Source organism: Typopeltis vanoorti, chromosome 9, assembly GCF_054136105.1.
Source record: "Typopeltis vanoorti isolate ZY-2024b chromosome 9, IOZ_Tvanoo_1.0, whole genome shotgun sequence".
Lineage (NCBI taxonomy): Eukaryota > Metazoa > Arthropoda > Arachnida > Uropygi > Thelyphonidae > Typopeltis > Typopeltis vanoorti.
Genome location: NC_143557.1, coordinates 128,809,426 through 128,827,500, shown reverse-complemented (window position 1 = coordinate 128,827,500; position 18,075 = coordinate 128,809,426). Strand labels below are relative to the sequence as shown.

Genomic DNA, 18,075 nt, shown 5'->3' with positions numbered 1-18,075 from the left:
TTGCCTCCTCGTCTATATCCAGGGCTACCTCTACTTGCTCAGGGGTGATTTTGCTGATGTCATCAACAAAGAGATCACCCCATTTTCCACTGACGATGTCGGGTCCATATTTCCCTGTGAGGAGGAGTTCAGGTTCTCCTACTTTATTTATTGCTTCGTTGAACTTTTCTGCCACCCCGGGGATACCTTTAAGGAGATGTCTTAGAGTCTCCCCTGCTTTTGCATAAGGGACTTCTGGGTGTTCGTTTTCAGATACCTTTGCTGTTTTGAGATTTGTCAGCTCTTCTTCTTGCGGACTTAATGGCCGTTTGGAAGTGTTGGTGTTCGTCTCCATCTCTACTTCAGCTTCTTCTACGTTATCTGAGTTGGCGATGTCTGTATTGGCAGTGGTAGCTCCGCTTTCGTACGTGGGAGTTACCATGATGGTTTCTGCATTGTCAGTCTCTTCTGTTGGGATCGTATTGCTGGTTTCGGCAATTCTGGTAGGTTTCCCTCCCTTACGGGACCTTTTCGTTGTCTTAGACATGGCAGCATGATCAGGAGTGGCCTCAAGAGGCGGAAATTTTTCCTGTGTTGTGACCTTTTCATTACTTGGTTTTGTTGCTGATGTGATTGCACCACCCATCCTCTCTGCGAGGGTTCTGGATGGGCAGGTGTCGACTTTGTGGTCAGTGACCCCACATTTCAGGCAAGCTGCCTCACATTTTTCCTGGTTGTGGCCTGTTTTTAGGCAATTTCTGCACTTTATTCGAGGGCAGTCTGCCCCAAGATGATTGACGGCGCCACATCTAAAGCATTGCTTTTTGACGCCTGGGTAATTTACCATTACCCGGGAAGAGCCTATGAGTACAAAGTTAGGCACTTCTGTCCTCATTTCAAGAGAAATGGTTACCTCCCCTGACTTCCACTCAGGATTGTCGACGTCATTATGGACTTGGATTTCCTTTACAACGCCCCACTTCGAGAATGCTGCGGATGATGTCATCGTATTCTAATGGGAAATCTTGATATCTTCAGGGTTCTTAGTATGCTCCCAACCATGAAGGGAGATACTTTCGTTTTCCCACAGTTAAAGCCTTGGAGTAGCTTTTCTCTGGACTCCATGTTTTTGGTAACCACCTGGTATCTTCCACCCCTATGGTAAATCCAAATCCAAAGATATTTCCTGCACCCACTCAGCCTATATAATTGCTTTTTCCATCGCCCTTGCCGGTATTGTGGTGTCAACTTCCATTCCGAGGGTACGCACACGTGGCAGAATGGAGGGCATGATCAGATGTGGGGGGAGCTAACTATTCACACCACCAAGTGTTTTCTATTGCCCCAGTCCGGGGTTTACTCTATCTGTGCTGGTCAGTTAATATCTATCTCTATCGCGAACGCCGGTGGAGTCCGTATTCGATGTTAATTTTGCAACACGGTTTGCTCTTAGCCTGATAAGGTTGTAAGAACAGACACTATACACTTGATCTTAGCCAAAAGGCCGAGAAGCGATCTAATCTAAGATAAACAAAACAAAGTACAGCAGTCTTGTTAACGTACGTAGTCGAAATCACTGTCCGACTATCAGTGAAAAAAATATGTCACACTATTTGAATTTTACTCTATATAAAATAAAAAAGTGTTAGAAGATATATTTAGTTTATTTATGATTATGCAAGATTATAAATATTTACTCTACATATTCATGAAATTATTTTTTCTTTCTTTATTTTTTCTTACTTTATTTATCTTTCTTCTATTAAAGTTCCTTTAATTAGAGGTTTCCAGGAATTTAAGATAAGTCGAAATTTGAAATGTTTAACTAATTTATTTAATCGCATGGGATATTTCTTACCCGTACCCTTGGGAGAGCGGTTTCATTTCGAAATAAAATTCGAAATGAATGTGATGTCAGCTTGGTGTCACGTTTGGAAGGCGACGAAATGCATGATGCTTCCCCCACCTTTGCTGCGAGTCGCTCTTGTGTTGCACTACCATTGGGTAAGTTGCTCTCTCCTAAAAGTAGTGCAGCACAAGGGCAACCGCATATAATTAGTCATGACCTACCAGCCCTGAAATCGGGAGGTTGGGCGCCAGGGGGGGGCGTATCCCCCTAGTATATATATATATATATATATATATATATATATATATATATATATATATATATAATATATATATATATATATATATATATATATAATATATATATATATATATATATATATATATATATATATTGATGAGAAATATGAGGTATTTTTGTATCCTCACCGGTAGAAGGAAACTTCAACAGCACCATCTCAGTGAAAGTGGGCAACGGGATCCTAAGCACTTCAGCCAGCCTCCTCCTAATGCACTACTCTTATGGACACTACTCTTATAAGTATATATATATATATATATATATATATATATATATATATATATATATATATATATATATGTATATATATATATATATATATTGATGAGAAATATGAGGTATTTTTGTATCCTCACCGGTAGAAGGAAACTTCAACAGCACCATCTCAGAGAAAGTGGGCAACGGGATCCTAAGCACTTCAGCCAGCCTCCTCCTAATGCACTACTCTTATGGACACTGGTAGACGAGGTGACCTACCTTTCCAGATCCTTGGCATAGGTCACAAAAAAGAGTCACAAAGTCTCTGACGATATTGTGATTTTACCAACTTTACCAGGAGTCGGCCTAAGCGATCTTCCAGGCCAAATCCTGGTGAAAGGACTGCTCCCATATGTTTTTGATATTCGTAAAAAGATCAGGCATTTCGAAACCAACGAAATCCAAACGTTTCGAGTACAGCTGATGTGGGCTAAGCTGAATCACCCAAACTCTATCTGTAACAATTTTTTAGTGTCTTATATACGGTATAGTACTACTCTGATACCACATCCGGATATGATCCAGCATGGCCCGGTGGTCCCAAAACTGGGTGGGAAATATCCAATAAAATATTTAATTGCCATACGGGTGATTCGATGTCCCGTGTGGTTTGAACAGTGTTAATGAAATAAAAACATTTTAAAATCGCCAAGGTAAACCCTCGCATGACGCATAGTCATGTGAGCTGCATCAGTAATGTTGATTCATACTTAAATCAGTTTTAATTACTAATATTATTACCCCCCCCCCAATGAGGTCTCATTACTCATTGCGGGAGATCATTGCGCTATACAACCTATTCCACGCACAAAAAAGTGTTTTTGTGTTAATTATTATTATTAACATAATACCTCATAATAGCTTAGCTGTTTTGCTTATTTTATGTGTGAGGAAAAAAGCCCTACTCCAAGTGATCCATTCCCCTAATTAGATTTTTTTTTCTTTAAAAAAAATGAGAAGATAATTTGCAATTTATCATGATGTTTTGGTCATCGTATATCTCTTGGTTATCATTCTGGTTAGTGAGTTTTGTTTGGAAACGTCACTTCCATTACGTCACTTCCCATGTATTCACGAGTTGTTCGAAGGCCAAAAGAAAGTAATTATATGATTGAAATATACACTGGAAATTAGACCACATCGTAACATTTTCTGTATTTGATATTTTTTTCTATATTTTCAATATTAATTAGGATTTATAAAATATATTTAGTTACTAATCTAAAAATTTCAGTTCTTTCTAAATAAAAAATGAATTGTTCATGGTTGTCCAGCTAGTTAAATACTCTACTTCAATAACATCACTTTAAGGAAGATCCTTAATTTATGCAACCATGTTTATGAAGTATTTGAAAGAAGTGATTCAGGTTGAATTAAAAAGAATACAGCAATATTTGTAATCATTGTTGTCTATATTGTATTTATAAAGATGTTGTTCAAGCTTTAACCCAAATAAATGCAATTTGACTAATAAATGATTATACTTACATGGAGAAGATAATAGAAAACCACATTTTAAAAAATATATTATTTTCTCTAAAAATCAATGTTATCTATACAAAAATATGTAAAGTATTATAAGTTATTTAAATTTTGGATAAACATATTTCTAAGCGATTTCTATTTTAAAAAAAAATGTTTTAATCTTAAAACACCTTTTTTAGTTTAAAATAATATTTTCTTGAAAGTGAAGTACATCAACATTATTATGTGCTAATGTGAATTGGGGAATGCATGAAGCGAAGCAATAAGTCCTTTTTAGGACTTCCAGGGTAACAAATAGCAATGCTGAACCGAGGAAGTAAACTGAGGTTCGGCAGTTGCTGTTATCCTGGGTGTGAGTTTTTGAGTTCGCTCCCTTAGGGTTTTTGCCTTAAGGGAGCACCTTGAGTCTCCGGGGAAGGTGTTCTCCGGCAAGGCCCGCTGAGGGGTTCTTGTCGGTGAATTATTTTCCTCGGAATTTGAGCGGTTCTGCTCAGGAGTCGGGGAGCCCATCGCGGTGCTAGGATGGGGCGGCCGACACTGAGTGGAACCAACGCTGAGCGGTTCTGCTTAAACGGGGAGCCCGTCGGGGTGCTTGGACGGGGCGGCCGTCAATGAGTGGAACCAACGCTGAGACATGGACGGTCTTTCGCCCACTATGGAGTGGCCTAGAGATCGTCCGATTTTTTGAGATTTTACCCTTTACTTACTAATCAGGGTAACAAATAGCAATGCTGAACCGAGGAAGTAAACTGAGGTTCGGCAGTTGCTGTTATCCTGGGTGTGAGTTTTTGAGTTCGCTCCCTTAGGGTTTTTGCCTTAAGGGAGCACCTTGAGTCTCCGGGGAAGGTGTTCTCCGGCAGGGCCCGCTGAGGGGTTCTTGTCGGTGAATTATTTTCCTCGGAATTTGAGCGGTTCTGCTCAGGAGTCGGGGAGCCCGTTGGGGTGCTTGAACGGGGCGGCCGACACTGAGTGGAACCAACGCTGAGCGGTTCTGCTTAAACGGGGAGCCCGTCGGGGTGCTTGGACGGGGCGGCCGTCACTAAGTGGAACCAACGCTGAGACATGGACGGTCTTTCGCCCACTATGGAGTGGCCTAGAGATCGTCCGATTTTTTGAGATTTTACCCTTTACTTACTAATCAGGACTTCCAGGGTAACAATTAGCAATGCTGAACCGAGGAAGAAAACTGAGGTTCGGCTGTTGCTGTTATCCTGGGTGTGAGTTTTTGAGTTCGCTCCCTTAGGGTTTTTGCCTTAAGGGAGCACCTTGAGTCTCCGGGGAAGGTGTTCTCCGGCAGGGCCCGCTGAGGGGTTCTTGTCGGTGAATTATTTTCCTCGGAATTTGAGCGGTTCTGCTCAGGAGTCGGGGTGCTAGGATGGGGCGGCCGACACTGAGTGGAACCAACGCTGAGACATGGACGGTCTTTCGCCCACTATGGAGTGGCCTAGAGATCGTCCGATTTTTTGAGATTTTACCCTTTACTTACTAATCAGGACTTCCAGGGTAACAAATGGCAATGCTGTAGCCAATGAAGTTTTAACTGAGGCTTGGCTTATGCCGTTACCCAGCCATGACCAGAGCTTTTTAGCTCAATAACACTCCATCCACTCAGACAGATTATCTTCATTCAGATGACGGGATAAAGAGTCAAGGACTCAGTCCATCGCCCAGTTCTTTTAAGAACTTATGTGCTAATGTTATTCTCAGTGAAAAACGAGCCTTGGAGTTTTTCTATATATATATATATATATATATATATATATATATATATATATATATATATATATATATATATATATATATATATATATATATATATATATATATATATATATATATACAGGGTGTTCGGGATAAATTTGACAGTTTCGTAAGGAAAAAGAAAATCTTCTTTGTATCTATTAAATTTAATGAATTGACAAAAAACATTACAGGCAGAGTTAATTACAATACTATCAACAAGATTTACTCAAAATAACCACCATTAGCATCGATCACAGCTTCAATTCTGCTTCGGAACCTCGAACAAGCTGATGCTACAGTCTCCCTGGGAAGGGCCGCAAAAACTGTTTTAATTTTATCCATTAACTGGGCTTTTGTATTACTGGAAGTGCGATTGGTGTCTTTTTCAACTGCGCCCCATACAAAATAATCCATGGTGTTAAGGTCTGGGGAGTTTGGAGGCCAAACATTTGGACTGGTGAAGTCGTAGAAATTTTCAGACAACCATTTTTGACTTTTCCCAGAGGTGTGGCAAGGGGCCGAATCCTGCTGCCATACATACGGCCTACCATTGCCTACCCTTGTTATCCAGGGCTTGACTACAGTTAGCAACTCCACGAACAAAGCCCGAATTCCAATGCCAGGGTTCTTCAACACCTGTTCCTGCAGATTTGCGAGGAATTCTGCTGTACGAACGCAATCAGATCGTCTGCTAGGGATCTTTCTTCTTGCTACATCCTCGTAGTCACCATTGCAAGTCTCTAGTTCATGCCTGATTGTTTTTACTGTATTCAGGGAGCATTGGGCAGCAGTCGTAATATCCTTATTTTGATGGCGGGCACGAATCATCATGATACAAGTTATTCTCTTCCATGATTCAGGTGGGTTCCAGCTATCCATCCTTTCTGACATCTTGTATGTGAATGAAGAAGGGTCCAAACTTTTAAATGAAGAGAAGTGTGTGTTAATACATGTAACTTACGGAAAAATATAATTAATTATAAATATGTAAAATTTATCCCGAACACCCTGTATATATTTTTATATATATATATATATATATATATATTTTTTTTTCTATATCTATATATATATATTGAAGATAAAATAGGGTAATATCAAACCATCTCTGACCAGATTTTTACGTTAATGCTGGAGGGAAAAAAGATGGAAATATAATCTCCCTGTCTATAATACTTCATAAGATAATACATTTAATCAAAACTTACACCACTGATAGTCGAACAGTGATTTCGACTAATAGAGTTAAATCTGAATCTTTTACTATTAAAACACGAATGATACAAGGAGATATCCATTCACCTCGTCTAATTTAGCTTCAGAAAAATGGATTAAAGAAACTGCAATATATAACGCGTAAACCAGTAATATTATGATATTTGTCTAGATGGAGTTTGCGAAGATATTAGAATAACATTCAGAAAACTCCAAACGAATCAACCAGAATGAAACTGAATATTTAAAAGTATGCAGAAATAACAACCAATGTTGATAAAAAAAAATATTGATAACTAGAAATTTGAAATCACAGTATACAATATACGAAGCTGGAACCTGGATCAGAACAGTGACAGATGTAAAAACCTTGTAGATGTTTAAAAATAAATCCTTAAAAATGGCTTATGAGGATATAAAATTCCCCGTCGGAGTTGCCTTTGTTTACTCATCTTAAAAGAAAGAAGCTTGTATGTTTTGATTTTATTATTGCTTAAATTAGGTTTTATATATATATAATTAGGTGATATGATTGAGACATTCAAATTACTGAAGGGTTTTCATAAGATTGATCCAGAAGATATTTTTGAAAATATGACTGGTGGTGGGAGGACTGGGGGCCATGCATGGAAGCTGGGCAAGAGCGTGGTTGACAAGGGTGTTAGAGCTAGGTTCTTTACTTGGAGAGTGGTAAATGAGTGGAATAAGCTTCCAGAGTCTGTTGTGGGTGCTACGACTGTGAATGAGTTCAAGGCAAGGTATGATAGATACTGTGTGAATGTTGAATAGTTGTTCTTGACATGATGTTAGGGCTTCCCTCGATGAGTCTGTCGACTCCTTGGAGTTTCCCGGAACAATAACAATAATAATAATAATAATATTTTAGACAAAGTTTCAAACATCATAATTACTGCCTAGGCACAAACCTAGACAGCAAGATCACCATCGAAACAATTCTATGCCAAACAGTTAAATTCATCGTAAATGAACTTTGGATAGGTGCATAAATAAATTACTAAAATATACAAATAAAAGCTTTCAATTTGATAATTAAAGGAATTTAATAAAGAGTATTACAAATACAAATTGTTTTTAAATATATCATAATTTGTTGAGAAAAAATTCCCTAGAAGTAAGCGACTTTATTTTCACTTTCTCAGTCAGTCCATATTGCAGTTTTGACAAACAAATGCACCCCACTAACGTATGAATTATTTCGAAAACAAAAGTCCCTAATTAAATATCAAGTGTCAAGCGAGACTACAATACAAAAAGTACTCATAAAAAGGGATTTGTCATATGGAAATCATTACACTTTTAACTGTACTTATAATTATTCAAATATAATTTAATATATCGCATCAATATTGTTATATAAAGTCTCGCTTGACATTTGCGTAATGTCAGAGGGAAAATTAACATTAAATCGATGCCATAAATCCATTTTAGATTAAACCAGATCTCGGGCATGTTTATTATTTCATCAAACAAAGTATTGCTTCACTCGCACATCATCATTGCCTTGGTAATAAAGATGAATTTGCTGTAAGTTGCGCCATGCAATTACCTATTGACATTCACTGGTTCAAGGATAGATAAGAGTAACCCAAGTTGGTATGCACTACCCAACTACTTCATCTTAGAAAATCTTTTATTTATTTTATTTTATATCTCCTTATCTTATCCTTATAAGGACTGGCTTAAAGGGGCGAAGCAAGAATGCTTTTCATATTCCCCGTTATCTGTAGAGGACAGTGTAGGGATAAGGTGTTATTGAGCTATTAAAGCTCTGATCATGGCAGGAGGGTAACAGCAATAGCCGAGCTTCAGTTAGACCTTCATTGGCTACAGCATTGCCATCCATTACCCTCCAAGGGTATTGGATTGAATGAATCAATCACCGACTATGTAAGTAAAGGTGAAATCTCAAAAATACGGACGATCTCTAGGCCACTCCATAGTGGGCGAAAGACCGTCCATATCTCAGCGTTGGTTCCACTCAGTGATGGGCTCCCCCACCACCGAGCGGAACCGCTCAAATTCCGAGGAAAATAATTCACCGACAAAGCCCCTCAGCGGGCCGTGCCGGAGAACACCTTCCCCGGAGACTCAAATTGCTCCCTTAAGGCAAAAACCTTAAGAGAGCGAACTCAAAAACTCATCGCCCAAGGGGGTAACAGCAACAGCCGAACCTCAGTTGCTGTACTCAAAGCTGTACCAACTTCATTGGTACAGCTTTGCATTGCCATCCATTACCCCCAAGGGCATTAATGAATCAATCACCGCATCTCACGGTCGATTGATTCCCCTCACTCCATTCATTTTATTTCTCTTATAGTCCTTATAAGGACTGGCTTAAAGGGGCGAAGCAAGAATGCTTTTCATATTCCCCGTTATCTGTAGCGGACAGTGTAGGGATAAGGTTATTGAGCTATTATTAAAGCTCTGATCATGGCAGGAGGGTAACAGCAATAGCCGAGCCTCAGTTAGAACTTCACTGGCTACAGCATTGCCATCTATTACCCTCCAAGGGTATTGGATTGAATGAATCAATCACCGCCGACCTTCCTTTCTTTTTATATGCCCTACTGTAAATAAAAGGTAATATATAAATAGTAATATTAAATTTAATAAAATAACACTACATGTAAAAAACAACACTAGCTTTTACTATTATTTTCTTTTTTCTCCACTTCAGAAGAAAATATAAATGCGACATTATACATTATACTGGATGGTGTAACCACTAATATTTCTAATATTTTTTATATTTTATTAATATTATTTTGCTATATTATTTTAATGCATAAGTAATTGTTTGCTATTTGAATCGTTGTAAATAGGGAATATTATAATATACCAATAATATTTTAAACAAAGATAAACGAATTTTATCGGGGTCTACTTTACTTTATAAAATCATCTACAATTTTCTCTAATTAATATCAAAAATGTTTCGTATAAAAAATGCAAACAGTATCTGGAATTTCATCCACTATCTACGATTACCAGCAATATTTCCTTTCTTTTTATATGCCCTACTGTAAATAAAAGGTAATATATAAATTGTAATATTAAATTTAATAAAATAATACTACATGTAAAAAACAACACTAGCGTTTACTATTATTTTCCTTAAATAATAAAAACTAAAATTATAAACTTGAACAAAATATGATACACCACTAAAATATTAAGTTAATTTAAATACGAATTTTCTGCAATAACAATGCTAATACTAAGGAGCTGACTGAATGGGGTCAATCGACCGTGAGATGCGGTGATTGATTCATTCAATCCAATACCCTTGGAGGGTAATGGATAGCAATGCTGTAGCTAATGAAGTTTAACTGAGGTTCGGCTGTTGCTGTTACCCTCCTGCCATGATCAGAGCTTTAATAGCTCAATAACACCTTATCCCTACAATACAATGTCCGCTACAGATAACGGGGAAGATGAAAAGCATTCTTGCTTCGCCCCTTTAAGCCGGTCCTTATAAGGATAAGGCTAATACTAAGACTATTAATATTAATATTACGCTAGAGGATATTAATCGAAGCTCGTCTGTTCTTGAAATAAAATCAATTGGAAACAGAATCTAGAAATTTCGTATAACTTTGGTATAACCCAGCGTAAATGAATTACTATAATCGAACCAGTTTTTTAAATTTTAAATATAGTATAGTACTCAATCATTTGATCAAAATTACAATTTTATCCAAACACACAAAAAAACTCTTCATACTCCCAGTAACTCAAAATCTCTCCAAATTACAGGGTGTTCGGGATAAATTTGACATATTTATAATTAATTATATTTTTCCGTAAGTTACATGTATTAACACACACTTCTCTTCATTTAAAAGTTTGGACCCTTCTTCATTCACATACAAGATGTCAGAAAGGATGGATAGCTGGAACCCACCTGAATCATGGAAGAGAATAACTTGTATCATGATGATTCGTGCCCGCCATCAAAATAAGGATATTACGACTGCTGCCCAATGCTCCCTGAATACAGTAAAAACAATCAGGCATGAATTAGAGACTTGCAATGGTGACTACGAGGATGTAGCAAGAAGAAAGATCCCTAGCAGACGATCTGATTGCGTTCGTACAGCAGAATTCCTCGCAAATCTGCAGGAACAGGTGTTGAAGAACCCTGGCATTGGAATTCGGGCTTTGTTCGTGGAGTTGCTAACTGTAGTCAAGCCCTGGATAACAAGGGTAGGCAATGGTAGGCCGTATGTATGGCAGCAGGATTCGGCCCCTTGCCACACCTCTGGGAAAAGTCAAAAATGGTTGTCTGAAAATTTCTACGACTTCACCAGTCCAAATGTTTGGCCTCCAAACTCCCCAGACCTTAACCCCATGGATTATTTTGTATGGGGCGCAGTTGAAAAAGACACCAATCGCACTTCCAGTAATACAAAAGCCCAGTTAATGGATAAAATTAAAACAGTTTTTGCGGCCCTTCCCAGGGAGACTGTAGCATCAGCTTGTTCGAGGTTCCGAAGCAGAATTGAAGCTGTGATCGATGCTAATGGTGGTTATTTTGAGTAAATCTTGTTGATAGTATTGTAATTAACTCTGCCTGTAATGTTGTTTTGTCAATTCATTAAATTTAATAGATACAAAGAAGATTTTCTTTTTCCTTACGAAACTGTCAAATTTATCCCGAACACCCTGTACATTCACATATTTTCCATCGTGATTCTCTACAACATTATAATTTTTTCATTCCTCTAGTATTTGGTACATTATTATAGTGTTGACACAAATTTGCATAAAAATGTTATTTAATGGTATATCTTTATCACAGATAAGATCATTCTTTTTCCAGCATCTCAACTTTTGTACCTTACCTTGCTTTACTCCAATTTCGGAAAAGGAAAACTATGCCACCACCGTCTAAGACCGATATACCATGGTGTGATATAAAAATGTGAGTTACCCACTCTCATACGGAGGTGAAAGAGTTGTTCTATAAGATTTCTTTGTCCTACCAAACTGGAAAACCGGATGAACACATGCAACTAACAGATATACCACACTGTTCTCACAGTTCCAAATGTTTCTGTCGTGATTCAAATGTTCCTGGTTGGCCAAGTGGACAGCATCTCCAACTCACTGGCTGTGAGTTCGAATTCTACTGTGAAATGGAAGTTTGCAAATGACTTTAAGGTGGTAGATGAATTCTTTTTAATGGACAGCATCCGTTTGCTCAAGGAAGATCGTGTTTTAGCAATCTGCTTACTTATTATAACAAGGTGACGAATACATTGGACAAGGGGGATGCATTCACAGTAGTATATTCAAATTTTGCAAAGGCTTTCGATAGATTTCCACATGACAAAGTAATTAAATTGGAACAGATGGGGTTGGATAGTAGATTAGTGCGTGGATTGGAGATTGACTGTCTGATAGGCATCAAGGTTGTGTATGGGAGGAGTGATGTCTCGGAAGAGAAAAGTCACTAGTGGCGTGCCCCAGGGGTCTATGTTGGGGGCCACTGTTGTTTCATTTGTGCGAGTTTGACATTGGAAATGGTTGATAGAAAGAGTTATGAGGAGCTCTACTCCTCATAACTCTTCCCAGTTGTTTGCAGATGATGCACAATTGGGAAGAGTTATGAGGAGTAGAGCAGTTGTTGTAGCTATGAAAGAAGGCCTAAATCAGTGATTTTCAACCTTTCAGACAGTGCGGACCGCATTAAAAATTTCAGTGAAGCCAGCGGGCCACTAAGCTATACTGCGGTATTTAGAATTGTAAGATGCTTTCCAGATTCACAAGGAACGCTGTGCATTTGATACTTTAAATAAAATCCTATAAAAATAAACAAACTCAGCTTTAAGAGCGTGGGTAGGAGTCTGGTTCACGATAAGTAAATCCAATCAATACTTGAAAAAAGATAATTTACGCGACCTCAGAAACGTAGTCTTTGTAAAATGTAAGCAAGGGCACATTGAATAATTTGTCTCTCAAAGAAGAGTTGTTTTGGAGTTCAAGCAGCTCCATTTGTACTGAGCCTGGCATTTCGGCAACATCGACACTGAATGGCATTGAAAATAAATCTAAAGAAGACTGTTGGTTACGAAAATCACTAAATCTCTCTTCGAACTCACTTCGCAACACGGCTAATTTTGTAGCGTATTTATCAAGAGACGAACAGTGTGCACCAGTTGATCTTTGGATTGTAGCCGCGGATTTAGGTCATTCATATGCAACGAAATGTCCGTCACAAAGGCAAGGTCTATCATCCACTTCGGATCGTTAAATTCCGCAGTCGGATTCCCCTTGGTTTGCATGAACTGCTGTATTTCGCTCCGTCACTCAAAGACTCTTTTAAGAACCTTCCCTCTGCACAACCAACGCACATCACTACAATAAACCACATCGTCGTGATACGCTTCGCACTCTTGGGTCAAAAATTCTTGGAATTGACGATGATTCAGTCCTCTTGCCCTAATAATGTTGACGACAGTCACAATAACTTTCATGACATTCTCAAATCCAATAGTTTTCGCGCACAAATTACCCTGGAGGATTACACAGTGGTAATGGACGAAATCTTTTCCTTCTAGGTCCAGTTCTTTCGGTAGCCGCGCAACAAACCCTTCATTCTTTCCCATCATAGCACGGAAACCATCAGTTACCACACCCTCGAGGTTGGTTAAGCTGAGGTCGAAACAATGGAGCGTTTTCTTGGCGGCTTCAAGAATATCAGTGCCTTTCGTCGTTCCCTTCATAGGTAAGAGCGCTAGCAGTTCTTCTGTTCACATTGAATTGTTGATCAATGCCACGGACAAAGATAGCCAGTTGTGCTGTATCCTTCACATCTGTGCTCTCATCTAAAGCAAGTGAATATGACGTAAATTAGGACGACAGTTTTTTTAAAGTTCCTTCAATGTCATTGACAAGTTCTTCGACACGTCGTGCTACCCCAGACAAACTCGGATTTTCAATCCTTCTTTATTATTTGGGCATAGAATATCTCCAGCAGCGATGAGACACTCTTTCACAAACTCGCCGTCCAAAAAGACTTTTGATTTTTTACCAATTTTTTCAGCTATTACATAACTTACTTTGACGCACGCTTCGTTCTCTTCCCTTTGCCTTTAAAAGTTTACCCTGCTGGTATTTTAAATCAATTTGGAGACGGCTCACTTTGTCCACACGAAGACGCTCTTGAAGGCGATCGAAACTGAACGCATGCTTTGTCTCAGAGTGTCGTTTCATATTGTATTCTTTTGATGCTGACACTGACTCGCAACAAATTTAAACACACTGGCTTATCGTCGATCGGCATAAAAATTTACAAATTGGTCCACCTTTCATTAAAAACCCGACAAAAATCACTTGATTTACTCGTAGACACCATACTGATGGAAGGTGAACCCAAAAATGATCCAAAATGGCCGTGTAACGGTTATTATCCACTAAATATGTCTCGCACTAATGAAAAAGGTCTGGCAATATAAAACTACAATAGGCTATGGGTGAACGAACCTGCGTGGGCTTATACACGAATATCACACTATTCACGACTGACTGTGGATGAGATCCTCTTGTATTAAATGAAAATAACGAAATATCGAGAACCTTTGAGATGTATCTGGAAGACACTAGACAGCGTACTCGAACGAACTATAGCTTCAGCCTGCGACGGCAGTACTAGCACTTAAGTACCGCTTGGCGCTGGTAGATTGCTGAAGGAGCATGTCTATTTAATATTTATTTTTATAGGATTTTATGTAAAGTACCAAATGCACAGCGTTCCTTGTGAATCTGGAAAGCATCTTACAATTCTAAATATCGCAGTATACTTAGTGCCCCGCAGGGTTCATTGAAATTATTTTTTATTTAATCGCGTTTTAATGTTAAGTTGTTATTTTTTAAAAATGGCTGGTGGGCCACGGCAAAGAGCTACGTGAGCCACAGGTGTCCCGCGCGCCATGCGTTGAATACTCCTGGCTTAAATAGATTGTCTGAATAGGCGAGTGTATGGGAATGTCATCTTAATGTTGCAAAGAGTAAGGTTTTAAATTTTGCGAAGCAAAGATAGGTAGAGCAAAAGTGAATGCACGTGATGTCAGAATTTTGCAGGATGATTTAGATGGATCGGCAGTCTGGACTAATGAGAATGGATGTCAGTTTAATGTAGCAAAGTGTAAGGTTATGCATTTTGGGGTTAAAAAATTAGCAGCAGTATATCAAATTGGTGGAACTGTACTCCAGGAGGTTGACCAGGCCAGGGATTTGGGAGTGTTGGTGGATAGGGAGTTGAAGTTTAGGGGGAACATTGCAAAAGTGGCTAAATCAGCTCATCAGATCACTTGGTTACTGAAGAATACTTTGACGAGCAGAGAATAAGCAAGTTATTGTTCCTCTTTATCGAGCCTTGATAAGACCCCATCTTCACTACTGTGCCCAGATCTGGGCGCCGGGGTTTCTTCTTGATGGGGAGGAGGTGGAGAGGATCCAGAGGTGAGTGACCAAGGTGATAGCTGGTTTATGGAATGAACCTTACAAGAACAGGTTGAAGATCTGTGGGTTACAGAAATTGGTTGATAGGCGGAAAAGGGGTAATATGATTGAGACATTCAAATTGCTAAAGGGTTTCTATAGGATTAATTCAGAGGAAATTTTTCAGAACAGGTCTGGTGATGGCAGAACTAGGAGCCATCCATGGAAACGGAACAAGAGTGTAGTTAGCAAGGGTGTTAGAACCAGGTTTTTTACTTGGAGAGTGGTGAATGAGTGGACTAAGCTGCCAAAGTTTGTTGTAGATGTCATGGCTGTAAATGAGTTCAAAGCAAAGTATGATAGATACTGTGCGAATGCCGAATAGTGGTTCTTGATATGATGGAGTTGTCTGTAATAATAATAACAATAATAATAATAAGATGGGAGGCAGATTATAGGATTGGTGGGGATATTTTAGAGGAGGTGGAGGAGATGAAAGATCTGTGCGGATGTGATGGAAAGGAACTTGAAATTTCATGGACATTTTTTGCAAAAATTGTAAGGACGACATAGCGGCTTATAGGAATGATGCGAAGAACACTGACTTCCACGTCAATGAAAAAGTAAGGATGTTTGGATTCTATTATAGAAGACTTTTCATAGGACGGTGCATAAATTTGCGCCCAAATTTGTGCACAGATTTGGTCACCAGGTTTTCAAAAGCATGATTAGATGCTTCATGGGGTTCAAAGACGATTGAGGTGATTTCTGGTCTTTGGAATGTTGAGTATGAAGAACAGATTGAGAGAATGCAAATTACAGAGCCTAGTGAATAGAAGGAAGAGGGGAAACATGATCCGAGATGTATAAGTTGGTAAGGGGTAATTACCAGATTAACGTGGATGAGATGTTTCATAGAATAGTGGAAGAGAGAGAGAGAGAGAGAGAGAGAATGAGAGGTCATCCCTGGTAAATTGTATAAGGTGAGTGTGATCAAGAGGATGAAGGGTAAATATTTTGCATGAAGAATGGTGGGGTGATTGGAATGCTTTGCCTGAGAGCGTGGTGAATGCAGGGACAGTGAATGCAAGTCGAGGTATGATGAGCTGTGCATGTGAGAATGGGACCTCCCGCGATGAGTCTCTTGATTCCATGGAAGTCTGTTGATAATAATAATAATAATAATAATAATAATAATAATAATAATAATAATAATAATAATAATCGCAACTAATTGCGCTTGCATGCAATATGAATCTTTTTTTATTTTGCCCATTATTTAATCCATACGACAAATTATTTGCGAAGGTCTGTTTCCTTCTTGAACAATATCTCAGTTCTTTACAAGCAAAAATACTGTTTGCTTTATCTGGCTTGATTTGTGTTTACATAATGCCTGCTCGCAACCTCCAAGAATATTGAGTAATTGATCAGTCACTTTTTCTTTCTCTGTATTATGGAACATAATGTTTAAAACGGTTGTAAGTAACTTGACGTATTTTTAAGCATATTTCTTAGACTCGTTGTTCCTAAACTGTTGGCATAACCGAACGTTTTTGGTAAAACCAAGGGTTGTATTTCCGAGAACTGGCAATATGGAACATAATAGACCGAAGGTTAAAAATTAAGAATGCTCAATTCAGAATGAGCCACGTGTATATTTTCATAAAAAGGTCCTAAGAACTGTGAAATATATTTGTCCGAGATGTGTCTGTATGTGTGTGGTCATTCACGAAAGCATTGATAATCGTGCATTTTTTTTTGCTAATACAAAAATGCAGATTTGGCAATAGCCCATATGTCATAATTGATAGTTAATGCTTGGATGACGTCACGCCCTTTTTTAAATTATTTATGACAATTCTATTCAAGACAATCAGTGATTTTAAGTGCATCTGGCGAACAGAATGCGACAGACAACTGCCAACATCTCGTGTTCCTTAACCCTAATGCAATGTATTAGTCTCGAAAATAGTGTGGGTTCCACTATCGATTTTCCTTAAGTTGAAAGTCTTGGACCAGCTATCTTTGACCAGCTATCTTTGACTTAGTGGAGAATGACTGCCCTCAAAATGCAAATTAAAAAAAAAAAAGGATAGGGCTAACATAGCCTCATCTATTTTATTTTTTAGTTCCACTCATGAAATTTTAGAAACGTTATGGATAATTTTGGAAATGGTCAACCTTATGAGGAGCATTATGAAGAACTTAGATTTAGTATTGTTCATTAGCATTAAAACGACGGCTAATAACTAAAATAGCTTAGTTGATCAAACAATAAATCTTCACTGATTCAAATTGTTATTAAATTAAATAAAAAAAATAAGAACTGTTAAAAAAAATATATTAACCATTTCTTAATAACTTCCTCGTAGTATTATTACATTAATTTATCAACCCCTCCTACCCAGAAAATTAAAGTTTATTTGTCCTACAGACCTTTATCTTTCTAAACTTTATGTGCAATATGTTATACATTCCACTTACCTTAATTATTGTATTTATTCATTCTATTCTGTAGCGAAATCGTTTCTTGGAATTCCAAAATCCTGAGATTAAAACATGCATCCTCTCCTCTGCCATCTTCCTGTTCAAATGAAATCATGTTGGCCAGTTGCCAATGAAATATCTCACAAACAAGCTACTGATTCCACAGTGGCATCGCCATTTTCCTTATCTGTAACATTATGATGAGCAGGTTATAAATTTTAACAATTGTCGGATGTATAAAAGTTCACTATCGACTTCCAAATGATGCGATGTGGAAAATTGTAGCGGAG

The 18,075-nt window shown here is 38.2% G+C and overlaps 1 long non-coding RNA gene and 1 pseudogene across 1 annotated transcript in view; both read right to left on the bottom strand.

Annotated features, from left to right (window-relative positions):
* LOC150103532 (uncharacterized) overlaps window positions 1-18,072 on the bottom strand; it is a 19,413-nt gene extending 1,341 nt beyond the window's left edge. The window contains exon 1 of the long non-coding RNA XR_016548853.1: window positions 17,783-18,072. This is a non-coding gene — a long non-coding RNA (uncharacterized LOC150103532). The remainder of the gene's footprint in view (window positions 1-17,782) is intronic.
* Window positions 1,386-1,495, bottom strand: LOC150103533 (U2 spliceosomal RNA; annotated as a pseudogene).
* Window positions 18,073-18,075: the final 3 nt, after the last annotated feature.